General features: G+C 51.8%; 1 protein-coding gene across 3 annotated transcripts in view; it reads right to left on the reverse strand.

Moving 5' to 3' along the window:
* Positions 1–26,767, reverse strand: part of Rab3 (RAS oncogene family member Rab3) — a 69,069-nt gene that overhangs the window by 23,503 nt on the left and 18,799 nt on the right. Inside the window, exon 1 of one of the 3 annotated variants that reach the window (XM_077644807.1) lies at positions 11,652–11,768. The exons of 1 other annotated variant lie outside the window; for it this stretch is intronic. The gene's annotated coding sequence lies outside the window, so the exon portion shown is untranslated. Of the gene's footprint in view, positions 1–5,134; positions 5,555–11,651; positions 11,769–26,767 lie in introns of those variants that run through there. One more of the 3 variants, XM_077644806.1, reaches the window with a different exon arrangement.

Genomic DNA, 26,767 nt, shown 5'->3' on the forward strand with positions numbered 1-26,767 from the left:
TTCTTTCAGTAAACTGCCACCTTAGGACACCTACCGTTCCATTATTACTCTATAAAACTGTTATTGTGGCGGGCTTCCCGGAGCGACATTTTGTGAGGAACACAATTATGTGCTTACTTTGTCTATTTCTGCCTTTCTGCATAAACAAAAATGCTGGAAATGAAAAACCAGCGTCATTATTTATGTATGGTGGCATTTTTGTCAAAAAATAGCAAAAAAAAGCAAAATAATTTCAGAGTTGTGTGCTGTGGACATTCCTAAGGTCACATAAAAAAAAGTTCAAAAAATGATCTTCCTTTTCCAAACGACAGTTTTCCCAAGCAAGCACAGTCATCCTTATCATACAGGTTGCATAACGTTGATATTTTCTAGAATAATTAAATTTGGCAGAGATGATCCCAGCAGTGATATAAACTGGCCCCGAAAGTTTAAACGAAATCGAGCAAGTGGTTCGAAAGTTCATTCTAGTGTACTGCCCCTTTTTACCAGCGCTGCCGCAGCTACTGACAGGTGCTCCCAAAAGTCCCAGCTTGACAATGGACGGCCACCGCTCGCTCTGCGAATGCAGCATCAAGTCGCGCGTAGCGGCTCCGACCACGTTTCCCTAGCTACGCTTTCTCTCGAGGGCTGTTCGTCACGGAACAGCATACAGGGCGCCGCGCTCAAACTGGCAACACAGCCGCCATCCTGTGTCGGTTCAAGGAGCCGTGCTTTCCCGACTTCTCTAATGCCCGACACGTGCGCGGTGCCGTGCAACAGGTGTTGCAACAGGCGAGGTGGAAGGAGGCATCACCACGGTGAGTTATCGTGCAAGGGGCAGGCTATATTCGGATGCAACTGTTCAAAAACGCAGCGGCAAATGTCTCCCGAAGAAAGGACGCCAACCGATGTCGTCGACTTAGCGCCATGACGTCGTGGTCAGTCGCCCTGCACCTGTTAGCAATTTGAAATGACACGTTAGCAGGTGCTAGGCAGTTGACTGCGATGGCACTGGTAGGCGTGCCACCTTCGAGAGGCATTTGCCGCTACGTTCTTGCATCCGAATATAGTAGTTCGCGGGTTCCATACTACATCTGTACGCGGATCACGTACTCTTGCTTCCTTCCTTCCCCAGCAGGCACTCGTTCGGCCCGAGCGCTACTCGCGATCGCGCGGTGCGAAAGCAGCAGCCACGTGCGCGGATTGGACGGGCGTCAACGTGAGAGCCCGGGTTGCGCCGCGGCGACTACGGGACGCTCCGCGGGCCCGCGTCCAGACAACATCCGCAGAAAACCGGCGCTCCGCGGGCAGCGAAGGCGCAAGTTAACCAGGAGGGCAACGCCCCGCGCGCGAGGGGACCCGACGCAATCCCGCATAAAATTGAAGCCGCTGTGCGTACGTATCTATAGGCCGGCCAGAGGTTTTAGTGAGAAAGCAATACTTCATGTGGTCAAACCCAACCGAGAACCCTGCGGCGTCCCTGACCTTTAGGATGCAGAAATGAAATAAATATTGCCCCGACTGGGTACCGAACCCGCCGAGGCGCGAACGGACCAGCTTCGCTGGCCACTGCTCGAGAGCACCATGCTATCGCCGCAGCCGATCACGCCTCGTGTTAAGCGCTGTGCACTACACACCGTCGTCTTCATCAACTTCCGTCTGCAGCGCGAACATATCATATCAGCTTAACCCGAGCCTAACATCGCCGTCGGACGTGCCGACGACCCAGCTAACCTAAGCACGAGCCAACCAGGCTAAACACATGCTTTCGTACGTCTGCTAGGTTTAGCAACGTTAAAACCCTGCCACTTTTTCGTCACACGTGCCGTCCATCAGAGTGGCGCTGGCGCTTCGGATAATCTGCGGCCGGCGAGAAAAGCGCATTTTTACCCGCACGCCAGGTCAGCCCAGCGCAATCACCAGAAAAACCATCTGCGTCTAGCGGGTCCACCCCAGCGGCGCTTTCAAAATGGCCGCGCCCATCTAGGGGACCGAAGCTAAAACTGGCAGGCAGACAGGCGCGAGAAACGAAACTAAGGGTCCCGTATCGGGCCTACCTGCCACGAATACACGCTCGCCGAGAGGGCTCGATGAGCAAAGGAGAAGTATCGAAGCGGGTATTGCGTTTCACAAAGCTTTCGCTCGAGCGCGGCAGCAGCGCCGCCATGCGAGAGACGAAGTCGTCACAACCAGAGTGGCTCATTAACTACGCGGGACACCACACCAGCTCCCCACTGAAACATGAGAGAGTAGTACTGTGAATCGGGCCAGTCCCGCTACCGAAGAGCGATTGCCAGCAGCAGTTGCAAAGCTAGTCCCACTACACTGTACAGTAGCAAGCAACCTCAACCTAGGGCCAGTTGGTGTAGTCAACAGTGCTTGCTATATGCCAAACATGGATCCAACGGTGGGAGGGACACAACTGCAGAAAGAGGGGACACCCGTGCACTTCGTCGACAACGGCAGGACGTCCACGGGACGTACTGCGAATAGGGCTATAGATTAGATTATACTGTTAATTTGCTTCGTGCGAGCGGACCCTTTATCGCCTGGTCCTTAAAGGCTATGCCACACTATCCTAGAGGGCCTGAGCCATGCGGGACATGTGGGACGTAGAGCGGACGTTCTGCGGCTGTGCCTTCACACGTGAAGACCCATCGACGAATACGGGGGATAAACTGCGCGAGATTCGAAAGGATGAAGGAAGAAAAGAATCTTCCAAAAGCCGAGCAACCACTAGGCAGCTGTGAAGCCCCGAGGCATTGAATGTTCTGAGCTCCTCGATAGATAAGCCCAACTCTCCAGCGACACAATCAGGCACGAAGGTGAGCCAGTGAGCGAAACTCACCGACAGACCCTCACTTAAGAGACTCTCGAGAACAATTTGTTCAAGCGTGGCGGGAAGAAAATGAACCTGCAGACACGTCGCCGCACTAAATCGACAAGTTCGAAAAACTAGGTTTGCAAAAACAAGATTTCAATTTACTTATCTAGGACCACGGGCGTCCCAAATGGCCTTAGCTGTAGCATGGAGAGCTTTGCTTCGGCTGTTGCACGCGACAATTTGCGCGTGCGGATGTCATGTGAGCGTCTGACCATCTAAGAAGACAGCGGCCGTCGCCTGTTCGCACACATCGTGACAAGTGTATACTGCTCAGGGTTACGGCCAAAAAAGTATGGAGGAAATGCACCCTTGACTCTTCTCTGGGAAGGAGACTTCGGCAAAGGCGCTGCCTGTCCCGTGTGCGAAAACAAATTTAGCGCTGAAGCACCCACTTTCGTTAGCGATTATAGCACAATGGGACAGAAGGTAGACTGAGACCACAAGAAAAGCTCTCCATCCATAACACACAAGCATTTAAGGTAGCATAATAGGACAGTGTGAAATTAGTCACGGGGAGGGGCGTGACGCCAAGTAGCAAAGAAATGCATGGCCGCTTCTTTCAAAGTGGATACAACTTTTTCACAATCCTACCAGTGAACTTTCTTTTAGATCATAGTGACAATCGTACTGAGGCATTTTCTCAGGAGTAGACATATGTAGCTTATCTGTAGCAGTATATCGCAACTGAAGAAAGTTGTATATTCGTAGTGTCCAAAGGATATCTGTATGTCACACTGCCCAGGCACACCCGAGTTATGACGGACATGCGAGACGTGATGTGGACGTCCTGGGGATGTGCCTTCTACAGTCTTGTTGGTCGGAAAAAAATTCCCGTCTTCATTCGGTACCCAAAGCTATGCCGCACTGCCGTGGTGGGTCTGGGCCATGAGGGACGTATTGCGGCTGTGCCTTGCGCGGTCGTGTAGGTGTACTCATTTGTTTATCTGATACCTCGAGGGTCTCATGTTGAGGCAGTACATGAAGAAGTGAGCAGTACAATGCAAACAAAATAATAAAAATCATGAAAGGGGCGATATATGGTAGAGCTAGCCACTTCCTAATCAGTGACGTGCTGGAATGGGCAGTGGAAATCAATTTTTTTCTTCCTATCGTCTTCCCTCCGTAAAATTTGTTCTAGAGTTGTCGGTCCTACCGCAGTGCGCACACAATCGCTGCTCGCACAGAAGGTGACGCCGGGAACTTTCAGGAAGCCCAACTATCCCACAAAGGGAGATCAGTTGTGTGGCTAAAAAAAGAAGCGGCACTTATGGAGGTAAAATCCGAAAGGCTCGCCGTCGGTCACATTTTTTTTTGCGCGTTGTCTCCTGTAGCGAGGAAGAAGGCCTAGCAAGGGCCCCAGACTGATTGCGAAACCAAAACCCCGCACTCGCTTCTGCCTAAACAGTGGCCGATTTCACCGCCTCACATGAGGGGGGATATGACGGCTAATACCGCCGAAAAATAAAATAAAATGTTTTTCTGTGAATCGGAACTCTAGAGTACGTGCCCCCATCTTCTCACGTCCCCCTGCTTTTCCAGGTGAGGCTTACGGGCGACCCTTTGTCGGAGGGGCGCACCGCCGGTTTCCATCTAAACGGCACAAATACAGGGCTCAACGGAAGAGCCAAAGTGTTCCTAAAGTCGTACGACTAAATCTGAGAAGCAAGAACCTTTCGGCTGTCAAGAGTGCCAACGAACGCTACGCGCACGCAACTACAACTTGCCGGCGCTCGGTAAAATGAAACGAAAAAAAAAGACAGCGCAACTCGCAGCAGCGCACTTTCCAAAGCCCACGGTCAGCCGACAATGCGAAACCTGAGAGGCACCGAAAATAAGTCGTGGCAGCCGGACAAATAACGCGGCCACATCGCAGCGCCGATATACCTCGCTGCCGCCGCAGCGCGCGGGGGGAGCACACCTGAGCAGCAGACACGGCGGCGGCTCCCGAAAGGGAAGCTTCACCGCACGGTAATTGCCAAGGAGAGGAGAAGGGGGGAGCTAGGCTTCGCCGCACGGCGCGCAGGCGTTGCGGGAGCAGCGCGAGGTCACGGGGTCAGGTTGAGCTGGTGGGGCGCCACGGGCGAAGGAAAAAAAAAAGTAGGGAAAATAAAGACTACTACTGGCCCTTCGAAACACCGAAAAAAAAGGGCGCCACGAATACTAGAGAGAACAGCAGACGAAAATAGACGACGAGAAAAAAAAAACAAGATTGCGGGGGAGGAAAGGGGGAAAAACCTCCATGGTCGTCGCCGCTGGCGGCGACTGACTTGCCTTCTATCGATCGAGGCCCGAACGTGTTGTGTTACCCTGATTCCAACGGCACTTGGCGACGGCCGGTGCGTCGTCGGCGAGGCCTTTCCTCGCTAGAGCGGCCGCACAGGGGGAGAGCGTTCACGCTTCACCGCAGGGCACTGGCGCGGTGGGTGCCCAAGAGCACTGGCGGCGGCTAGTTGCGCTCACTTCTCAAAAAGTACACAACACACCGCGGCCACGCTAGCTGCGGGCCACGACCCCCTTTACGAGAAGAAGAGCACGCGCACTGCGAGAGCACCGACGAGTTCGTCGCAGGGGCGAGGCGAGAGAGAGACGCAGGAGCTCGGCGGAGCGCCGCACCGGCTTCAGAGATACGCGCCGCGTCGTCCGCCACCACCCGAGGACCACCACCGACCCGCCGCGACGCGACGCACGGATGAGCGCACGGCGTCGAGCGGAGAAGCAGGCTCGCGCGGAGTCCGCGAGGCGGCGCCACCGACACGACGATGGGCGACCCGTACGCTGGCGCCCCCTGAGGGCCTAGCGGGTAACTGCGAGGAGCGGCCGAGGTCTTCCCGCCAGATTGATAGGACGCCGAAACCTATAGTTCTTCAATAAAACGACGCAGGGAAACTCGCCGCCTCCTCCAGAGCGCCGTTCCGGGATCGAACGTGCGGGCGGGTAAGCGGTAAGGCTCCTTCCTAACGACGACCTCCCGGACTCCCACGCGCTGTCCCGACCACATCCCACGAGCCCGTCCTTGACCTCCTCTTCCCCTGGCTCTATCTGCTCGGTACACAAACTTCCCCGAGACAGAAAACACGGCTGTACACTTCGTTCCGGCAGCGTGTATTCCCACACACACACTCTCTCCCTTTCTTCATTACGGGAAAACAAACGGCCCGAGACAGGAAACACGTACCGTGTTTTCTATCTCTCGTTCATGAAGTTTCAGACTGCTTGTTTTCCCCGATGCTCTATCAACTGTACCCGCTCGTCGCTTTGCTTTTACTCACTAATTGCAGCCACCCAGGGTCATGCTGCCAGATAAGCTTGTTGTCGAATTCTTACACCAAACACTGGACGGTCAGAGGCGAACAGATGCCTCCTTATTGCCATGGAAAAGTCGCAAGGGGCAACGTCATCTGAACGGAGTTGCGTCAAAAATCTAGTGCCCCTCATCATTCATGGCTGTCATAAACATGGCACGAACATGGCGTATCAACAGCCAGAGGCTAATAAAATACGTCGTCGCAAATACCCCTCCCTGCCTACGTCATCGGCGCCCATGTGACTACCGGGCGGAATATTGGACGGCTGACACAGCGTTCAGCAGCGGCTAGGTGCGCAGGCGGCCGAGAAACGTACCAAGACCCCTTAACCAGCCGAACTGTCGTGTTTCCCGAGTTGTGGAGTCTTTGAGGAAAGGAAATGGCGCTGTAACTTCCTCACTTCTCAATGGACACCTCAACCGCGCCGTAAGGGTAGGAAGGAAGGTGGGAGTGAAACAAGAAAGAGATAGGAAGAGGTGAAAATGCTGTTCCAGGATCGCGCGGCCCAGCACAGAACTTCAGTACCGAGTGCAGAAGTTACCCTATAGTAAAATTGCCTCAGGCGTACCAGTTAAGAATGCACAGTGTAACGCGACAACACTGACATCGTGCGCAATCCTGTTTGTTGCGAAATTAACGCGAGCCCTAAATTTCGACGTTGCTACATACACTCGTCGAGGATATTGCCAGAAAGTTTCGACACAAGCCCGTTTCCGAATTCCGCCACCTTGCGAATACAGCCACCAAGACCTGCGACCGAACCCGCAACCTTGCACTCACGTGGCAGAAAGCACCGCGGAGGCGCCATTCGAAAAGCCGGGCGCGAGCTGCATGCGGCGTCGTGCAATCGCACAGGCTTTTTACAGAGAGAGCTGTTGTACGGAGAATGAATGACCCTGTGGTGCCCGACGCCGCCGCCTGTGTCAATGCCAGTCTTAAAGCCGACTCCGGCGTTTTTTTCTGCTTCTTCGGATTTCCGGCTTTTTTTTCTGCTTCTTCGGATTTCATTAAAACTTTCACGGAACGTTCTCCGCAGTTTTCTGGTCCTTTGCGTTAAATTTCGCAGCGGGGTCGTGTTTTGTTGCTGTTCAAAAGTATTTTAAAATTTCCTATTTCGTGGCCTTAATGGGAGCGATTTCTACGGGCAACCTCGCCCGTGTGACGGCACTGGAGAGCACGGCCACCGATATTCGCTCCACGTTGGCTGAAGGACCAAATTTCGAGCCGGCTTTTTGTGACTCCAGACAAATAATGGGCAGAGCTCTCACTCACAGCCGCCAGTTTACCCAATGAATGCGCGAACGATAGGTTTTGCGACAGTACCCGTGGCGTCATAGTTTGGTCGAAACCCAGTTTCGGTGTTGGCGTCCTGGTTTTTGCTGTACTTAAATACTTCACCTTGGTATCTTGAAATAATAATAATAATAATTGGTTTTTGGGGAAAGGAAATGGCGCAGTATCTGTCTCATATATCGACGGACACCTGAACCGCGCCACAAGGGAAGAGATAAAGAAGGGAGTGAAAGAAGAAAGGAAGAAAGAGGTACCGTAGTGGAGGGCCCCTTGAAAAGAATTTTTTTTTTCTACCGATGCAAGGGGACTGATTATGAACTCAAAATGGCCTAAAAACGTCCGGAGTTGGCGTTTAAAGGTTCGGCGGGAAGCCCGCCGTCGGCGCTAGTGGAAAATCCTGATTGGTCGAAAGGGTAGTGACGTAGAAAAGCAGTTTCGTTGGTAAACAGGTGCGGAGTTCAATCATGAAACAGCCTGGGACGCAAAGCGAGGACCCCGCCACACGGAAAAAACTCATCAGCCTGGCGGCCGAGGCTGCGACAGACCAACGGCACCATCCACGGCCCGATACTAAATCATCATCATCCACTAATTCATCATCATCCGCCATTAACCTGTTCCCTCAGACATAGCTGCCTCGCCATTCGGAAAGGCAGCGAGCAAACTTTGCTCGTGCTTTACAGGAGTTTCTGCGCACGACAGCTTCAGGCAGACCGGCTGACCGTCATTAGAAGGCGAGCGAGCTTTTCACTCCTTATTTCGACGGCACACCCGTCGAAATAGTGCTGTGCGCGAAAAAGATTCACGGGCGATCAATGGGTCAGCCCGACAGCAATGCCTGATCATGGCTCGTTGCCGCTGCATAAGTTGTCACACATGCTTCCTTTACTTTTCGTTGCTGCTGGCCTTCGTTTAAGCGCGAGTAGCACTGCATCGCCCACTCCACTGTTATAATGCGAAAGCATTTCTAGGCTACGCTGGCGGTTTTGTGTCATGTAAAGGTGTCGGCAGCCGTTGTGACGTTTTGAGAGATAGCATCAAACGAGTGGTAAACGAAACAGGATGGTGTGAGGATGCTGCGCAAAAAAATCAAAATCGGATGATTAGTTCATTAATCAGAGCCAAAAATGTCCAAAAAGTGGGCGGGACCGGAGCAAAACTGGCGCAAAATTTGAAAACACCGGAAGTGGGCGGAGCCAAAGCGTGGCGCCAAATTTGAAAGCTAGAAAAACGAGGTGAAATGGGTCTAATCAGAGGAAATAAATATCCAATCAATTAGGCAATCTGTAATTAATCGAAATAATGCGCAATAAAGCAAAAGTAATTAAATAGCCGATCCATTGGTAATTAGACAATTATAAACCATTAGCCAATTGATTAATTGCAAATTAATTGATAGATTATCTCTATATTATTAGATAAATGAGATAATTGTTATTAGGTTCATCAAGAAAAATGTGAGGCAGATGGAACGAAAGTTGAAAATGTAGTGGCGTTTAGACAACGCGGTTGCCATGGCGACACAATGTGACGTTGTGTGACGTCACTGGGTGGCAGAGGAGCGCGGCATCTCGGCGAGTCCGCGCGTCAAGGCGGTTTTCATCGACACAACTGGTGCGCATGCGCGGCTCCTTGGGATTGGGCCACCGTGACGTCAGATGCGACGTAATAGCGGGCAAAAATTGGTTTTGGGGGAAAGGAAATGGCGCAGTATCTGTCTCATATATCTTAGGACACCTGAACCGCGCCGTAAGGGAAGGGATAAAGGAGGGAGTCAAAGAAGAAGGGAAGAGAGAGGTGCCGTAGTGGAGGGCTCCGGAATAATTTCGACCACCTGGGGATCTTTTACGTGCACTGACATCGCACAGCACACGGGCGCCTTGCCTCCATAAAGACGCAGCCGCCGCGGTCGGGTTCGAACCCGGGAACTCCGGATCAGTAGCCGAGCGCTCTAACCACTGAGCCACCGCGGCGTGTTGGAAAAAAACCAGCAAATTTGGGAGCGTGTCCGGGTGCGCTTCTCGTACGCCAGTCGCTCGCCGCCGGCGTGCTGTGTTCGTGCATTTCATGCTGCTGTCATTTGTCGTGCTGCATAAACGCGTTTCACTATGTGCAACACATCGCAGTCACCAGCAAAGAGGGGCGAGGAGGCGTCAATGCTTTCGCATTCCTCCAATGCGGGCAGTGAGCTCGAACGTTTTCCTCCCCGGCGCCGCGCGCGCCCGTTTCCACGGCAACTGGCGCAGTCTCCACGTTCTCCCTTCTGTGCTGTGGCGGTAAAACTTTATTTCGCAAGAAAATTCGAGATGGCGAACGCGTGCTCGGTTCCCATACCAAATCTTGGTGCATGAGTGTCTATTTCTGTTCCGTTCCTTTCATCACTATTCGGCGGCTTCAGTCGACGGACACTGTGGAGTTCGCTGACCTTTCCGCGAACTCGTTGGTCTTGTGTTCGCAGGGAAGGCCGCTCCAGTGGGGTCGGAAGTCCCCAACAAAGGGGCCCGTCCCGTCCCTGCCTCCCCTTCGTGCGGCGGACGTCCTCGTTTACGCCGCGCCGTCACGGGGATGACCCGCTGGGAAAAACGCTAACCATGTGCAGCTGTCGACATGTGGCTGTTAAGGGGTTGACGAGGTTTCGGGGGCGCACGAGATACGGCTGAGTATTAGCCGAGTGACCGGAAACCCACTATTCCCGTAATGACTGTGTTCGTCTCGTGCGGTGTAAACACTTTAGGGATCGTTTTGTCGCGTGTGCGAAAGAGATAGGAAAGGGGTAACGGCTGGGCCGTGGGTGCCGTGGGAGAGGGTGGTCGCGTTTGTGCTGTTTGTCTATTTGATTGCAACCTCTCCTTTCCCAAATGTTTAATCAGCACTCTTTCCCCAATCTGTGATTAGTTGGCGGAAATCATTATTTTCCTTTCCCTAACCACTGACTGGCGAGATGGGTCGTTTGTTATCTCATTGGTTGCTGTCCCCGCTAAGGGCGGAGACAGAGGGTTTAAAACCAAGCGCTCTGGGTAGAGCGGGGGCTGAATTCGTCTGATCCACGATTTAGTCATGTAAATAGTTTTCTCCTTGCTTTGTTTCTTCTCGTTTTTTACCGATGTTGTAAATAAATAGTTAACCTTCTCCTTTCCTTGAGTAATGTGAATGTTTGCGAGTAGAACCACCGGGTCACCAAGAAACCCCGATTTCATCATCAAGTAGTTTCCTCTCATCGCTACCTGGAAGGGGAAACTCAACTGATACTTTTTTCCCGATGCGACCCCTCTAATGCTCACGCATCAATACTGAGCCAATCGTGGCCGGCGCAGAATGCACTTCGGCTGAACCGACCTCTGCTCTCGACAAAAATTACGTTCACCAAAAAATGCAATGTCGGCGTTGTGAGCGAAAAATCACGAGCATATGGCTCTGGTAAGTCCCCAGAGAGCAACCTATAGGAGGTAGGTGGGCCATCGAAGTCACGTGACGTTGTGGCTTCATCCCATCCTGCCCACCGGATAGTGAGCAAAGCGCCCCCCGTGGCAGATGACAGTTAAATTAACGACTGGTCGCTCGGGAAGAGCAACCTAGGCCGTATAAGGAGGCCCACCGCTAGGAGCAGCACCTGCCGTCTCCGGGCAGTGGCGCATCGCTTAACTGCGCGCGCAGAGGAATATGAGGACTCCTAGAGGTCTGTGAATGTAGAGAACGACATTCTGAACGGGAATCAAACCATTACCGTATCGCGTCATACATTTAAAGCGGGTCTTAAGTGTCCCGTCCAATTATTCACCTCCTGACATTAATCGCCCGGTCCTGCTGAACTTAATATTCGCTAGCCCTCAAAGATTAATCACAGGAATTGGAGCTCAATTCTGCGGTATGCGCGAGCTTCTCGGATAGCAAGGGATGGATGCGGCAGAGTAAGTTCAGCTAGGGTGCGACCGCAAGTAGAGAAGATTTACTGGTTTCCTGGATTCCAACCCAAGCGCACCAGCGGCATTTCTAATTTTCTCAAGGTAATGCGCTAGAGGGGTTTCATCTACCAAGCGTGCTCCGCATTACTATGACCGGTGCTGCACGTCAGAGCGAGTGATGTCGACTGGAGTTTGCCGTGTTTATGTGCACACCACCTCTCATCGCTGTCTCTCCATTATTATTACGGCAAACAAGCAAGAAAATAAATAAATGAACAAACAGCCTACCGGATGCCAGCGTTTCCAGCCAAGGTCGTCCGTTCACGGCGGCCCTTTCTAAACTAATGCCACTTAGGCCGGCCGTAGCGGCATCTCTCCGGCGGCGCATAAACGCGGCAAAACTCAGTTGTCCGCAAACAAGTTCCGACGCTGCCTTCGCCCCCGCTGAACGACATACAGCGGCGCCCCTACACTGACGCAGTTTTCATCGCGATGATGTAACATCACGACGTCAGGGACGAGTAGATACACAGTTTCATTCGCGACGCCGTTCTTTCGTCCCGTGACGCAACACACGACGAACGCATTTCGCGCAACTCACACAACACATACGCCACGGCCGATGCAAAAGCGCGCGCGCACACACGCAAGCATCGCAGAAGACGCAAATTCGCGTTCGGTTCGTGATGCAACCGGAGCGCCGTAATTGGGGCGGCTGCCGCGTGCGTGACGAAACGGCAGCAAGGGCCAGACCTCTCGGGAAAGGAACAACAAAAAAAGCAAAACAAGAATCGAAGAAACCAACGCGAAGGCTATAAAACTCGCTCACGCGCTCCGCGTCCCGCCGGCACGAAAACAGGAGCAGACGAGAACCGCCAACTAGAGACACCACGTGACCGGAAAAAAAAGGCGTCCCGTGATTGGCAGAAACAAAACGCGACCGTGGCGCCGCCAAGCGCGGCGCCCCGAAGGCGTATAAAAGGGCGGTTAGACGGGAGGAGGGCGCGGACGAGAAGATAAACTCCCGGTCCACAGCGAGAAGCTAGCTAGCTGCCCCGGGGCGCTAATTAAATCACGCGTACAGCGTCGCGCTTTGCCTGGGCACCGCGTGTGTGTCTCCGAGGAGGACGGCGATGTTGACCGAAAGGATATCGCGGCCAGAGGGGGGAGCTTGAGACGACGGGAGCGCAATATTGTCTCCGCGCGGCTCCACTCTCCCCAGGCACCTGCGGGGCCTCGTCGCGGGTCTTCCCCACATCGGTCTCGAAATTGAGAGGCCCGCTAATGCCCGGCGCAGATTTCTTGGCGCACTCGTTTTGTTTTCAGCGACCGTTACACTAATTGCCAGGAAGCGTTTTCTGCACGCCGCTGCGTCGATAGCCTGCTCGTGTATTTTTGAACCGGAAGACGTGCTTTTCCGGGTTTGGCTTCCTCCGGGAGCGCTGCCATTAATGTCGCGCAGCTGTAGTGCGCCTACCTCTTGTCAAGGCTGACAACAACAAAAAAGGAAACCTCAGTACTGCACGACCAAATAATTCACGTAACTCCACACAACAGTGCTGCCCTGTGTCCCCCCCCCCCCCCCCCCAAAAAAAAAAAAAAGCACAGCCTTCTCACTCCCATTGGAGTCGTACCTCAGCCTCTACTTTTCCGGACATCTACGTTAGAGGGCCCAAGATATCCGGATATTTAAAAAAAAATCGAGATCACTGCGGTAGCCCGCACTGGAGTAATGCGAAAGCATTGACGTCTCCTCGCCACTCGTCGCCTCTATTTGCTCCTCTTTGCCTGAGAATTTGTGCAATTCGTCTAATTCCCACCACGCTTCGTTCTAAACTTTCAAATTTGGCGCCGCGCGCTGGCTCCGCCCACACTTCCGGCGTTTCAAATTTGGCGGCACTTTTGCCCTGGCCACGGCCACTTTTTGCACGTTTTTGGCTCTAATTGGTTAACTACTGATCCGATCGTCAGAAAATCTTTTGCGCCGCATCCTCACACAATCCTTCTTCGATTATCACCACTTTTTTGACGTTCTCTCTTTCTAGTTCCTCACAATGGCTGCGGACACGTTTTGATGACACGGAACCGCCGACATAGCTTAGTAAAGCTTTCGCTGTAATAAACACCTTCTCAGCGTAAATAAGGGGGCCACCAGCCCCTACTGCGCATGCGCAGTTCATGTTGGCGACAGGCGCAAGCGACAGATGGCGCTAGCTACCACGTGCACACTTCGCTGGCGGAGGTGATGCTCCGTGGAACCGGATCGCGTCTGCGTCGCCCCCGTGCGTTTGCATTCAACAAGGGTTCGCGCACTTTTCAGAGGGCGCCCCATACCTCATGAAAAAGACGAATTCCGACCAAGAGCCGCTCGAGCTCGGTGCAGTCGACCACCAGTTCCAAACCGGTGACGAAAGGGGACCGTCGGTTACGTGTGGGGCCCTCGGAATTTGATTGGTCCCTCATCCCGGTAGAACGGGGACCATGCTTCCCAGTCGAGGGGTCGCTTTCGCTGCTCCGTTCCCCCGACGGGAGGCGAGCCTTTTAGTTTCGCCTTCCAGCCCACCCGCTTTCTGTGAGGTGTGCGAGCATAGTGTCATACTACGACTCAGTTCGTTTCACTGGCCTTCACGAAACAGTGGTAGATACACAACGGTTCAATTAAGGGACTCAAGCGGAGCAACTGCCGACACGATAGACCACTGCGAGATTAACCCTGCGCCGGCGCACAAAGACCACCACCACAATCCTGCATGTTTCGCTTCTTGACACATGTATCTTGCGACGCACGGCTTGGTCATGCAAAACGCACAGTCTTTACCAAAAGTAGCCGGGCTGCGTGGTTTGCTTCTCAGTCGTATATCGAAGCTATATTATGCCAGTTCTCAAGCTACAAATCTCTGTATGGTAAGGAGAACCCTTGTCCTCACCTTCTGAAAACTGTTTGACCTTTAGGGAAGCCGTAAGGGCTCTATTGTTCGAATAAGAAGCAGAACGTGCAGCCTGGTTACTTCTGACAAAGGCTGTACATACTGAACTTGTCCTCAAGCACACGCTTGAGGAAGGCCCGAGCCTCCTATCTCACCATGTTTCTTTTAAGTGGGAGGGTTGAGCCGCTCCACCATTCCTTCCGCGGGGCCTTTGTCCCGTTCTCCGGCCTCGCCTAGCCCGACACGTCGCCCACGTCTTCCGGGCTGCATTGTGGACCGGCTCCTATTCTCCATGATCGAGACGTGCGTCGTGCATCAAAATATTTCCCTCACTGGCAGGCCTTCTCCACGGGATTAGCAAATGGCAGGTACGCACTGCAGCCCTGCCCCGCAGCCACGGCTTACCTATATATGCGCGTAGCGCGCGCATGTAGGGACAGAACCAACCAGCGGTGGAACGTAAAACGGCACCCCTCCCCACCTTCGTCCCTCCTTCTCTGCACGCTTCAGGTGCCCGCCGGCATAGCTACCGGGCCTGTTCTTCCCTCACAACCTAGCCTAACCAGGGCCTCGGTGCGCGTAGCGCTCTTCTCCGAATTTTTTATCTTGTGCGAACTGTCTTATACTGGCTTACAGAATACCGTCTACACAGTTCGCAAATGCATGGGTGTCTAAAGCCCCCTGCTAACGACGATGGCTCCCTGTATACAGCTCCCGCTGTCCGTCCGGCGCTAGCTCAGTATATATAGAGGGACTGTTCCATATAGGCGGTGGTCCCGGGTTCGAGCCTCGCCTCAGGACGAATATTTAAAGTTTTTGAGAAAACCGCATGGCACGCGTGAGGACGCTAACGTGTAACTACTCCCTCGATTGGAATCTGCCGCATCTTGATGGAGTTCCCCCAACATACGTACTTTCACAATGGCCGAGAACAGGTCGGTCAAATGTTTTAGGGGAATCACTCCCCGGTGGAGTAAGTTTGTAATAAGGGAGAGTAATTACTCAATGGCATCCACCCAAGGGCAGCCATACGGCTACAAAGGAAAGCTACACAGCGTTCTCAGAAACTGCGTAGTTGAAAGAAAATTCGTCCTGGTCCGGGGTTCGCACCCGGGACCACCGAAGCAGTCGCTCTTCCAACTGAGGTAACCGGGACGGCAAGCTTTAACTGCGAAGTTTGTGAGAAAGCTGTATGGCTTTCCTTTGTAGCCATATGGCTGCGCTTGGGTGGATGCCAGTGAGTAATTACTCTCCCTTATTACAGGCCGAGAGCAGAGCGCGCTGCAGCTGTTTCGTAGCGCGGAGCCTGCGGCAGCTGGCGCAGAGCTACGACTGCGGATACAACGTCACGTGACGTCACCTACGCGGCAGAGACCAGGGACGCTCCATTTTTGCTCCTGTACTTTAAAACACAATAAGGGAAGAGCGGTGCAGCACGGCTGCTGTTGCACACGTGGAGGCACGGGCGCAGTGCGATACAAATGCCGACGAACAAAAACAAGAAAACACTCAACTACAATTACAGCGAGCGATTCGACGATCGAGGCTATTCGTACAAAAAGCCACACCTCGGTGCGCGGGAACGAACAGAAGGCGCTCTTGTTTCTTTTTTTTTCCCTTACAAACCGCACATGCTGCAGGCGAGGACGACCAGCAGCTGCAAAGTGCGCGGTTATTAATTTTTTTTCCTTTGTACGTCGCGGGAACAGTGACGCCCGCAAGTTTGGCCCAGGACGCTTCAAAAGCCGGAAAACTTGACATATACACACACTTACGCCTGACACATGATTACAATTTACTGCACTGTCAACGGCCTTCTGTGGCCACTGCTACGACAGGTGAACCACCGAAAACCGCGCAGCTGGGCTTTCACCCCCGACGACATCCCATTGCGAGGAGCGAAATAATAATAATAATAATAATAATAATAATAATAATAATAATTTGTTTTTGGGGAAAGGAAGTGGCGCAGTATCTGTCTCACATATCGTCGGACACCTGAACCGCGCCGTAAGGGAAGAGATAAAGGAGGGAGTGGAAGAAGAAAGGAAGAAAGATGTGTCCGTAGCGGAGGGCTGCAGAATGATTTCGACCACCTGGGGATCTTTAAGGTGCACTGACATCGCACAGCACACGGGCGCCTTAGCGTTTTTCCTCCTCAAGCAATACTGCGCCCTGCATGGAAACCAATCTTCGCCAAGCCACGTCCCGTAAACTTTTGGCGGCGTATGTAAGACCAACCGACTGGCCCAAGAATCAGCTCTGCCGGTCAATCACGACCACAGAGGACGCCTCGATTGAGATGCCCGCATCAGTCACTGTAGACGTGCAGGTGTTTTCGCCTGTATACGTCCGTGCCGTTGTAAGTTGGGTCACTTCTGAGAAACGCTCAGCGAGTGTTGTTTTTATATATATGTTTATATATGCAAATGCAAGCAGCTGCTGCCTTGTCCGCAGCTCGTGCATCGACGACTGCTGCGAGATTTGCAGCGAGGCCGGCACACGGAGACCGCGTCCGGAAAATGCGACTGGAGAGCATTCGGCCTTAATTGTTTCGACGTTCTCGCCTAAATCTCGGAGGGACGCGAAACTGTCACGGTCAGCGACGCCTGCACTGTTCGATAAAGCAGAGCCGCCGCCGACACATCTCCCTCGCGACTCCCATTCACACCCTGCGGTTTTACGTTCGAGTACACCTTCGGCAGGTTCGTTACAAATGCACGCCGTATACGCATTTTTAGATGAATAAAAAAAATACGGAGGGCACTTAGACTGCTTACGTGCCTTGAAAGCGAAAGTACTGCTTTTTATTTCCTTTTTACTTCTTATTTTCCCACTTCCTTTCCAATGACACACCTATACTCATCAGCACACATTCGTAAGACAATGCATATATAGGTTCGCCTTTCGTCGCCAGGAAGCAACGCGGTTTTGTGGCCTCTGGCATTAAAGAAGAAAACAAGGCTTTTTGTGGTCTATGGATTCCATGCTCACTTCGCAGTCCGTAAGTCCAGGGAAAGTCCTTTGGAAGAAGTTTTATTTTTCTCTGACACCACGGTGACGTCACCTCGGATTTTTGGGACTACTGCAGCCGGTGGACGCCGACGGCGGGTTTCGTTGCCGATGAGCCACATAATGCTTTCGCGTTAAAATGCACGCAGCTAGCTGGTGTAACCCCGCTCCCGGAAATCAGGTGTCTGGTAAATCTAAGTCAGCAGCCTAAGCGAGGAGCCAACCCGTCCAACCTCCACCTTCCAAGGTGGACGGAGGCCTCAACAGGGCCTCCCACACACCGGCGCATCCCAACCCGCTACCCAGGGGGTGCCCATCCACCTGTCCTCTAGGAAAAGTATGTCGCCTGTGCGAAGCCTCGGCCTAGATTGAAATGATCAAAGCGATCATAGAGTGTAGCCCAACTCCTTTTCGTCCCGTAATGTGTTCGCTGACTTGTAGCACACTGAAAGGTTGTCCAACGAATGCTATCTGGCTACCGTTATCGTGTCGCTACCGCCTTTTCGTGTACTGCAGGTAGCAACACGAAAAGACCGAATCTGTTCCGCACAACAGCCCCCTACATGCACCGTTTTGCTTGAGAAGTCGCGACTATACTGCAGGCAAATAGGCCGCCATGAGGCATTGACATGCGGAATCCGCCGAAGAGAACCATGCACTTTTATGGAGGAAGAACGCTAAGGCGCCCGTGTGCTGTGCGATGTCAGTGCACGTTAAAGATCCCCAGGTGGTCGAAATTATTCCAGGAGCCCTCAACTACGGCACCTCTTTGTTCCTTCCTCCCTCCTTTATCCCTTCCCTAACGACGCGGTTCAGGTGTCCAACGATATGTGAGACAGATACTGCGCCATTTCCTTTTTCCCCCCAAAACCAATTATTATTATTATTAGAACCATGCACTTCCCTCAAACCCCTACGCCTTCGAAGGAAGAGTGGCGACGGCGTCGTCGCTTTAGATGACGCGGTTGTTGCGACGCGCGTCCTTTCTTTCAATCTTCCCTCTCACGTCTCTCCTACTGTCTGCACGTGGCAGCGACTGCGGTTCAGTTCGAGCCAGTGGGCAGGCACGCGTGCGCTTTCCTTGTAATTCTTCCTTCGGCCGCACCGACAACGGGTGAGCTGCCTCAGCACCCTCAGTCCGACCGAGGCGCAGATGCCTCCGCAGTACTCCGCGCCCACGTACGCATCGCCACCCGATCGGCCGCCGCGAACGCGCCGAAGCGGCGGGTGAAGAGAGAGAGGTCTGCTCTGCAAGCCGTGATCGATGGTTATGGATCCCGACAGCTGCGCCAAGAACACCGACACACTCCTCCCCGAGCACGCCGCGGGGATTAACTAAGAAGCACGGCAGGTAGCAGCAGCACCCCGCGCTAAGTTCCAAGACCTGCCGCGGTGACTCAGTGCTTACGGCGTTCGGCTGCTCACAGTTTCGATGGAGACGAAACGCAAACACGCCCGTATGTTGTGCGATTGATTGATTGATTGACTGAAAAACATTTAACGCTCCACATAAAAGTGAAGATTCTCGGAGTCGTCATGGATGGCATCTCCGGTCTAGGGCGCCAGCGGCTTCTGCTGTGCGGCGAGTTCGTTCGACCAGCAGGAGCTGATCGTCTGGACAGCGCAGTATCTTACTGTTGGGGATTCACTATGTATACCACTGCCGTTTGCTTTTGGCTAGCCCGTGCAGTGTGATAGAAGGCGCGTGTCTGCCTGCGCAGGGGACATGTGTCCGTACGTGCAGACGGTGGATTTCCCTTAGCACGTGTTGGTCAGGGTATATGCGTTTGCAGCGGCCTCCTGGCCACCGACCGCTCCATGTTTAGACTTTTGCGTGGAGGAGGGTATCGTATACCACCTTGTGATTCTGTACAGTGTTCTAATATAGATGTCCCCGCAGGTTCGAGTGACGTTCTCGGCTTCATCCTTCGCTCTGTTAGCACAACCACGAGCGATGTGACAGTCAATGGAGGGCCTTCCAATACGGCGTCTCTCTCTTTCTCACACCTTCCTTCGTCCCTTCCCTTTACTGCGCCTTTCTTTTCCTCGAAACCGACTGCAAGCCTCGAACACGCCGCCGCTACGGACTGGGAAAGCGCTGGTTCCAGGAGCTGAAGGAATATGCAAATTAGGCTTCTCGCGCACCCTCAGTCGTCGTTTAAACAAATATTTCACTCTTGGTCGGCACGCAGCCGGCGGACAGCTCTTGTCTGAACGAAGGCGACCTGTCGGGTCATTTATATCCGCCCGAAAACATGCCGCTTCGCGTTGCAACAAATACGCCATGCCTGTATTGAGGGTGTTTCAACTAAGACTTTGAACCAATTTTAAAGATAGACTTTATTGAGTTAGAAAAGCACTTATTCCGGCATAGCGGTGTAGTGCGTACATCAGAATACAGCTAGGACGTGCTAACAAGCAGGCTGGTTAACTAATATTGAATAGTTAACTTTTTAAATATTACTGTTACGGTCCTTAATTACTGAGACTTGTAGCCAACCGTAAGTAATACCCATATCAATATTTAGAGTTTCGAAACACGGTTACCCACGGCGCAGAACCCCAACAAATTTTGGCTATATCGACGAGTCGCGTCCACTGGAGAGGTTGCTTTGCCTGCGAGCTTCTCGAAAGCGCATGTATTTTGGCGCGATGTAACCGTAATTTGTTGGGCCACAGCGCCGAGAGTAACCGCGTTTTCGAAATTCTAAAAATTGATATAGATATTGCTTACGGTGGGCTACACGCCCCTCAATAATTAAGGCCCCTAAGAGTAACACTTAAAAATTTAACTATTCAATATTATTTATCCAGCCTGCTAGCTAGCACCTCTTAGTTGTATGATGATGTACTACGCTGCAGACAATGAAATGCCGAAAACAGCGCTCTTCTATCTGAAAAAGCATATTTTTAAGAATTGTGTAAACTCCTAGCTGACACACTCTGTATACCACACAACTATCGCAGAGGAACAACCGATGCCCTCAAGAAGTGCAGTACCGTGCAATGCCACATCTCCGGGTTTTATCGTATTGTCCGCTATACCACCAGTTGACTTTAGCTTCAATAATCTTAGCAGCACATTACGGGGGATTACGGATGGCGGCGTCATCGGGAAGCGGCAAATAAAAGCTCCCGCCATACGTCACCACTCTCTTCTGAAAAGTGTTGTTTTTCTTTATTACTGTTATGTCTACGGATCATTGTTAACGCATCTGTTTCACTGATTTTGTTTCCAGCCGATTGTGCGTTTATCTAACAATCTGGAATTTTGCAACGAACACAGTTTACCGTACTGAACCACGGACGTCGCCGGCAGTGGTGGTGGACCACTAACTAACAGCATCAACTAGTAAACGCCTCCATCGGCACAGAAGAGAAAAAAAAAGACCCTCAGCAGCTGAGTGGGCCGCCACAGCTCTAGCGGATCGTAAACAGCTGGCGGACCAATTGTTACAGACTCGCAGGAAGCCTGCAGGTCCTACATGAACGCTCTCAGAATTCTGCATGAAAGTATAGCAAATCCAAATTACACCTCGGTACACATTCACTGGATGCCGGGGCATAAAGGATTAACGGGAAAAGAGGGAGCAAATAGGCTTACGCCAACCGCGAGACGCCTATGCTACCCTCAAGACAAGTAGTCTTGTCCTTCGCTGATCGCCTAAAACACTACCACACCCTTATAGGTGCTGTTATGGTCCTTCACGTAAGGACCTAGACAAAAAGCAATCCCAGGACTGCCGAAAAATCCAAACCTCTTATATAACAGCATGTATCCGACTAGCTATAGGGAGGATTGTCACAGGTGCGAAGACTCGCATCCCTCGCTAGACCACATAACGTTGAAATGTGAGGGCAAGCCGCGGTCGAAAAGGCTGGAAGAGACAATGGATTCCTGGATTAAGAACCGAACCCAGCTCTCCCATGAGTACCTTTAGTGATTTCCGACAAAGGTTTTTAACTGAAGCGCACCAATCCGTAAACACCCAAATATTGGCCAGCTCGGAGCACCGTTTCTTGATACATGGGACCCTACGGGATGTCTCGCAATTGGTAAGATTAAAAAGCTTCGTAGTGGAGCGGCTCCTGACGTCACATCCGCTGGGGCTGGCTCTTGCACGCATTATGCTTGTGCGAAGACGGCTGCAGCTTCGCGCTACAAGAATGACGTCATATCCAGGTCGTGCGCTTAAAGCCAATCAGAGAGCGCTATAGCAAGACGATCCAACGTGCGCGCGCCCCGCTCGAAATTGAGAAAGATACCCATTGTTTAGTACAAGAACTGCGTCAGTTCGGCTGTTCTAGCTTACCCCGTGGACATTGCAGTTAGCTGGTCACAGATGCAGTTGGCCGTAGACATTGCAGTTAGCTGCGGCCTATTCTACCGCCGATTCGAAATGTCAAGTGGTGCGACACCACGGCGTACCACATATGGTAAGGCCTATTATAGCCACGCTTGACCTCTGGCTCACTCCAAGGCCAACCGGCAACTCAGGGCGAAATCGGCTTTACCTAGCGTAGTGAAGCTTTCGCTTCAAAACAAGCAAAGAAAGTGGTAGGGTTTTAACGTAGCTAAACCGAGCAGCTGCGCCTCGCGCCACCAGAGCGGCGCATGCGTCGACAACAGCGTCTTCGAAGTCTCGTGACGGACGAAGCCAGCGCACGGCGCGAAGGAGGCCCAAGAGGCGGAAGCGCAGTCCTGGTGGAACATGCTGAGCGAGGCGACAACGCCGTGTGAGCTGCCATCATTACGTAATGCGCACGCTGGCGACACAAGACCCGTGGCGCCATCTACGAGCATGGCCAGTAACCAGCTCCGGTTTCACCTATTTAATGTGCGCAACGCACAAACTACTCCGTCCATGAGCCAGCCTTCAGGCTAAAAGGAAACATACACTCTAAACAGAAACGAGTATAAAAAGGGAGTAACCTATCCTCCATTTCATAAAAGAGGGTGCTCTAGATGTCAGCTTACTCTCCTTCTACTCCCATACATGCGTATTCGTGGTTAGAGTGTATTCTGCGCGTGCAACAAACGCGTACAACGCATGCATAATCGCGCGTGTCCAACGTATCAATTGGCACTGCACCGAAGGAATGTCATTGTTGGCATAGTATAGCGCACGGCATAGTATATACCTTCGAAGAGTGAGTGCTACCCGACAGCATTATCCGTGAAGGCAGCACGAAATTAGTCAAAAACCGACCCGCAGTCGCGCAACCCAGAGCTGAATGATGCGCAGACGGCAAGACACGACGCGCCGTGAACTGTCGTCTGCTATGCGTCAAGCCCTACACACGAGGTCGACGCCGCCTAGCTTCTTAGGTTTTTTTTAAATTTTGTTTCCCCTTCCAACGGCTGCCTTGTTTTCCGCAGCCGCACAAAGCACTATAGGCCGCAAGCTGCTGCAAAGAGTTCGGCAGCAGTAGCTTGAGACGAATAATGCTCTCAGCACAGTGGCTATTCTCGGCTCCTCTCGAAATTTCCAAACAACAAAGGACCCCACCCTCACCCCCACGCACACATATCGGGCTTCCGCTCTCTCATTTGATTATTTTTTTCTTTGTCGTTTCTTTCCAAGGCGGGCCCAAGCGCCGCGGACGACGTCAACGCCCGCGACGAGGTCCTCGACCGTGACGTCACGGGAAACGTCACCGCACGCGTAGCTACGTCAAAAGAGCACGAAACATTAATCAACTCGGCCGGCCGCGTCCACAGGCTTTCTATAGCGCGCGCTCAGAAGAGACGTTTTCCACTTCACTTGCCCTCTCCCTTACTTCGTTTTCATTTTTTTCTATTATAACCGGCCACCTGCGCCGCAAGCGAGCACCTGCGAGAGCAGCGCCCGCCGGACTTGTGACGCACACCCGGGGCGCGGACGCGCGATGACGACATGGAAAGAAGCGCGGCTTCACTTCGATGTTCCCAGTAAAAAAACCCCGTTGAATGACGCATACACGACAACGGCACGCCGGCTGCTGCTGCTGCTGCTTCTATGCACCGGGGATGCTTCTGTAGAACGGTTACGCCACTCGGTTGGTTGAACTCCCTGGGCGCCTGCAGCTCAGACTGTCTCTGACCTAAAGAGACCCGGACTAGAAAAAAAAAATCTACGAAAACACAAAGCATAAGAGCCATTGTTGTAGATGTACAAGCGCGGAGCGCGACTCGGCTGCAATGCCGACACTGATGGATAATTATCGGAAATTATTTAACCAGCTTATTAAGACATTTCAGCGGCTTTCCTGTGTCCGCCAACACCGGTAATACTATGTAATAATAATAATAATAATAATAATAATAATAATAATAATAATAATAATAATAATAATAATAATAATAATAATAATAATTGGTTTTTTGGGAAAGGAAATGGCACAGTATTTGTCTCATATATCGGCGGACACCTGAACCGCGCCGTAAGGGAATAAGGGGTAAAGGAGGGAGTGAAAGAAGAAAGGAAGAAAGAGGTGCCGTAGTGGAGGGCTCCGGAATAATTTCGACCAGCTGGGGATATTTAATGTGCACTGGCTTCGCACAGCAAAAGCCATATTTTTACCTCAAAAGCACATATTTTGAAAAAAAAAAGGAAAGTGTTCGCTAAAACACCCGGTATGTTGCAAGGAGGAATCAAGTTATAAAACATTCCGACTGTTCGGGGCTTGAAACAAGTTCGTGTCCCTTCTCCATACCCTGCGGTTTCCTTTACAAGGCTTCCTTGCCGAAATGAGGAGAAATACAGCTGTCTCTTCAATAAGGAAGGGCCAGGTTTGAAAGTAATTCAGCAATCAAGACGGAGGTTTAGCCGGGGCTTGGACTGCATATTTCGTATTTGAATGAGTACGAAATGCCCGTATACGTTATCGCGAGAGAGCCACTCCATTGCTGCGGCGCGACATGCGTCCCGTTTGAAAGAAAAAAAAAGTTTCCAGACATGACTGATGGAAGCAGAGTTTCAACAACAGTCGCAGTTTCTTTACTCACAAAGATATTTCCGAAATAACGTTTCCACACATCGTTTGTGAAACGGGATGGCCAGCGATTAGAAATATTGAAATTATATGAGGTCTGTAATACCCGCCGCGGTGGCTCAGTGGTTAGCGCGCTCGGCTACTGATCCGGAGTTCCCAGGTTCGAACCCGACCGCGGCGGCTGCGTTTTTATGGAGGCGAAACGCTAAGGCGCCCGTGTGCTGTGCGATGTCAGTGCACGTTAAAGATCCCCAGGTGGTCGAAATTATTCCGGAGCCCTCCATTACGGCAGCTCTTTCTTCCTTTTTTATCTTAGTCCCTCCTTTATACCTTCCCTTTCGGAGCGGTTGAGGTGTCCGCCGATATGTGAGACAGATACTGCGCCATTTCCTTTCCCCCAAAACTAATTATTATTGTTACGAGGTCCATAGACAATGCAACGAGATGGCACTCACAGCGCTTGATCTGGCAACAACGAGACGTTGTGCTCAATGGTGGTGAGAGTTCAATGACCCATACACCTTCACTTAATGCTGGAACCTCGTCAAGCTGACCGGTGTACTGTGAGTGCACTTTTCGTAAAGTCATGTACCGAAAATGGTTTATGGTTTGTGGGGGTTTAACGTCCCAAAGCGACTCAGGGCTGTGAGGGACGCCGTATAGTGAAGGGCTCCGGAAATTTCGACCACCTGGGGTTCTTTAACGTGCACTGACATCGCGCAGTACACGGGCCTCTAGAATTTCGCCTCCATCGAAATGCGACCGCCGCGGCCGGGGACGAACCCGCGTCTTTTGGGTTAGCAGCCGAGCACCATAACCACTGAGCCACCGCGGCGGCGTACCGAAAATGAGTGAGCACAGTTACGAGCAACGCTCTGCGATCAAGTTTTGTTCCGAATTCAGACACAACGAAATTTAAACATTTGCATAGCTTTAAAAGGCATACGGAAAGGCTGCTTCGTCAAGGACCCTTGTTTTTAAATGGTTCGGAGAATTTTCAGCAGGCTGCGAATCCGTTGAAGATGGCGCACAGTCAGGAAAGCCGTCAACATCAAGAACTGACGAAAACGTGGAACGAATAAGAGACCTCTCGCGATGAGATCGCCGTTCAAACAGTCAAATTTATTGCAATGCATGCGCCGAATTCGAACCACTCAAATATTGACCGAAGGATTGGGGATGAGAAAAAGTTTGAGCAAAAATGGTCCCCAAAGCATCACTTCTGAAGGGGCTCTGAAACACCTGCTGAGGAGAGTACACAAACTCGCTCAACTGTGTTGCCGTAAACACCTGAGCCAAATGGTATATACACTTCTACACGCAGCAGATAAGCCACAGTCACGCACGAAAGTTGGCGAGCCCTTTCCGGCGACTTTTTCACACTCGAGCCCTCCTCCGTTTAGCGCTCCTGCGTGTGTGGTTTAAGAGATGGCTATTGGTCAGATTCTTTCAGACGTCACGCAGCTACCACGGCCGCGGCCAGTCAGTAGCGTCGCTCCGGCAGGTCAGGATAATTTGTGACTATAGTGATTGATGACTGACTTATGTGCGATAGGCGATAACAAGTTAATGAAATCATTGCTATTATTTCATTAAAGAAATGAAAAAAATGGAAAAAGGTGGGTTCAAAGGTGTCGGAATGCTCAGAATGAAAAGCCAATGCTTGATGATGCTGATTACGATAATTTTGTGTGTAATTAATCAATCAATTGAAAAAAAGAAAAATGCGCTCAAAGGTGTCAAACTGCTCAGAGTGGAAAGCCTAACCCACTACGATAACGCGTCAAAACCCTTACGGCGGAGCTTAAGTGCCCGCTCCAATTTTTGCCTCTACCGGTTCAGACCGGCGTCCCGATTCCATACAGACTTTTCTTAAGGTTGTTAATTGTTAGTGGCTATTTATTAATAAATAAAATAACAATGGAAGGAAAAGATGCTGCTAGCCGCGGCATCTAGCTGCCATCGAAACCTGAGCTGTGGCTGGCGGGAATGAAAGGACAAGGAGAGGGAAAGAAAGAGGGGAGAGATATGGAGAAAGGATAGGGGTAGGAGGTGATTATACGCTTTGTGCAAATAAACATTATGGAAATAAATGGGGGATGCTGTGCGACGCATGATAGGAGTTTGAAAGAACTTTGTGTCCACGACTGATACAAAGAAATTCAGAGGGCAGTTAAGACAGCTTGCGTGCTGTGAAGGCGAAAGCATCAGTGTGTCATCGTGAGCGTTGACCACGGCGCAGGCTGAGCACTGAGAAATGAAACGAAGACGCGCCTCCTACCGATGATTCCACAAATGCCGAATCCACAAACGTCGCGAGCGAAGCACTTGGTTCGAATACCTGTCGCCAACTGGCCTCAAACATAAGAGACGAGTGGTATACATGCAACGAGAAATCGTACGACACCCCTCGCAACGGTGTACGACGAACGGTTGCGTCGCGATTCTGACACGAAAATTGGTTTTTGAGGAAAGGATAGGGTAGGATAT

Source organism: Amblyomma americanum, chromosome 11 (assembly GCF_052857255.1).
Source record: "Amblyomma americanum isolate KBUSLIRL-KWMA chromosome 11, ASM5285725v1, whole genome shotgun sequence".
NCBI classification, from domain to species: Eukaryota; Metazoa; Arthropoda; class Arachnida; order Ixodida; family Ixodidae; genus Amblyomma; species Amblyomma americanum.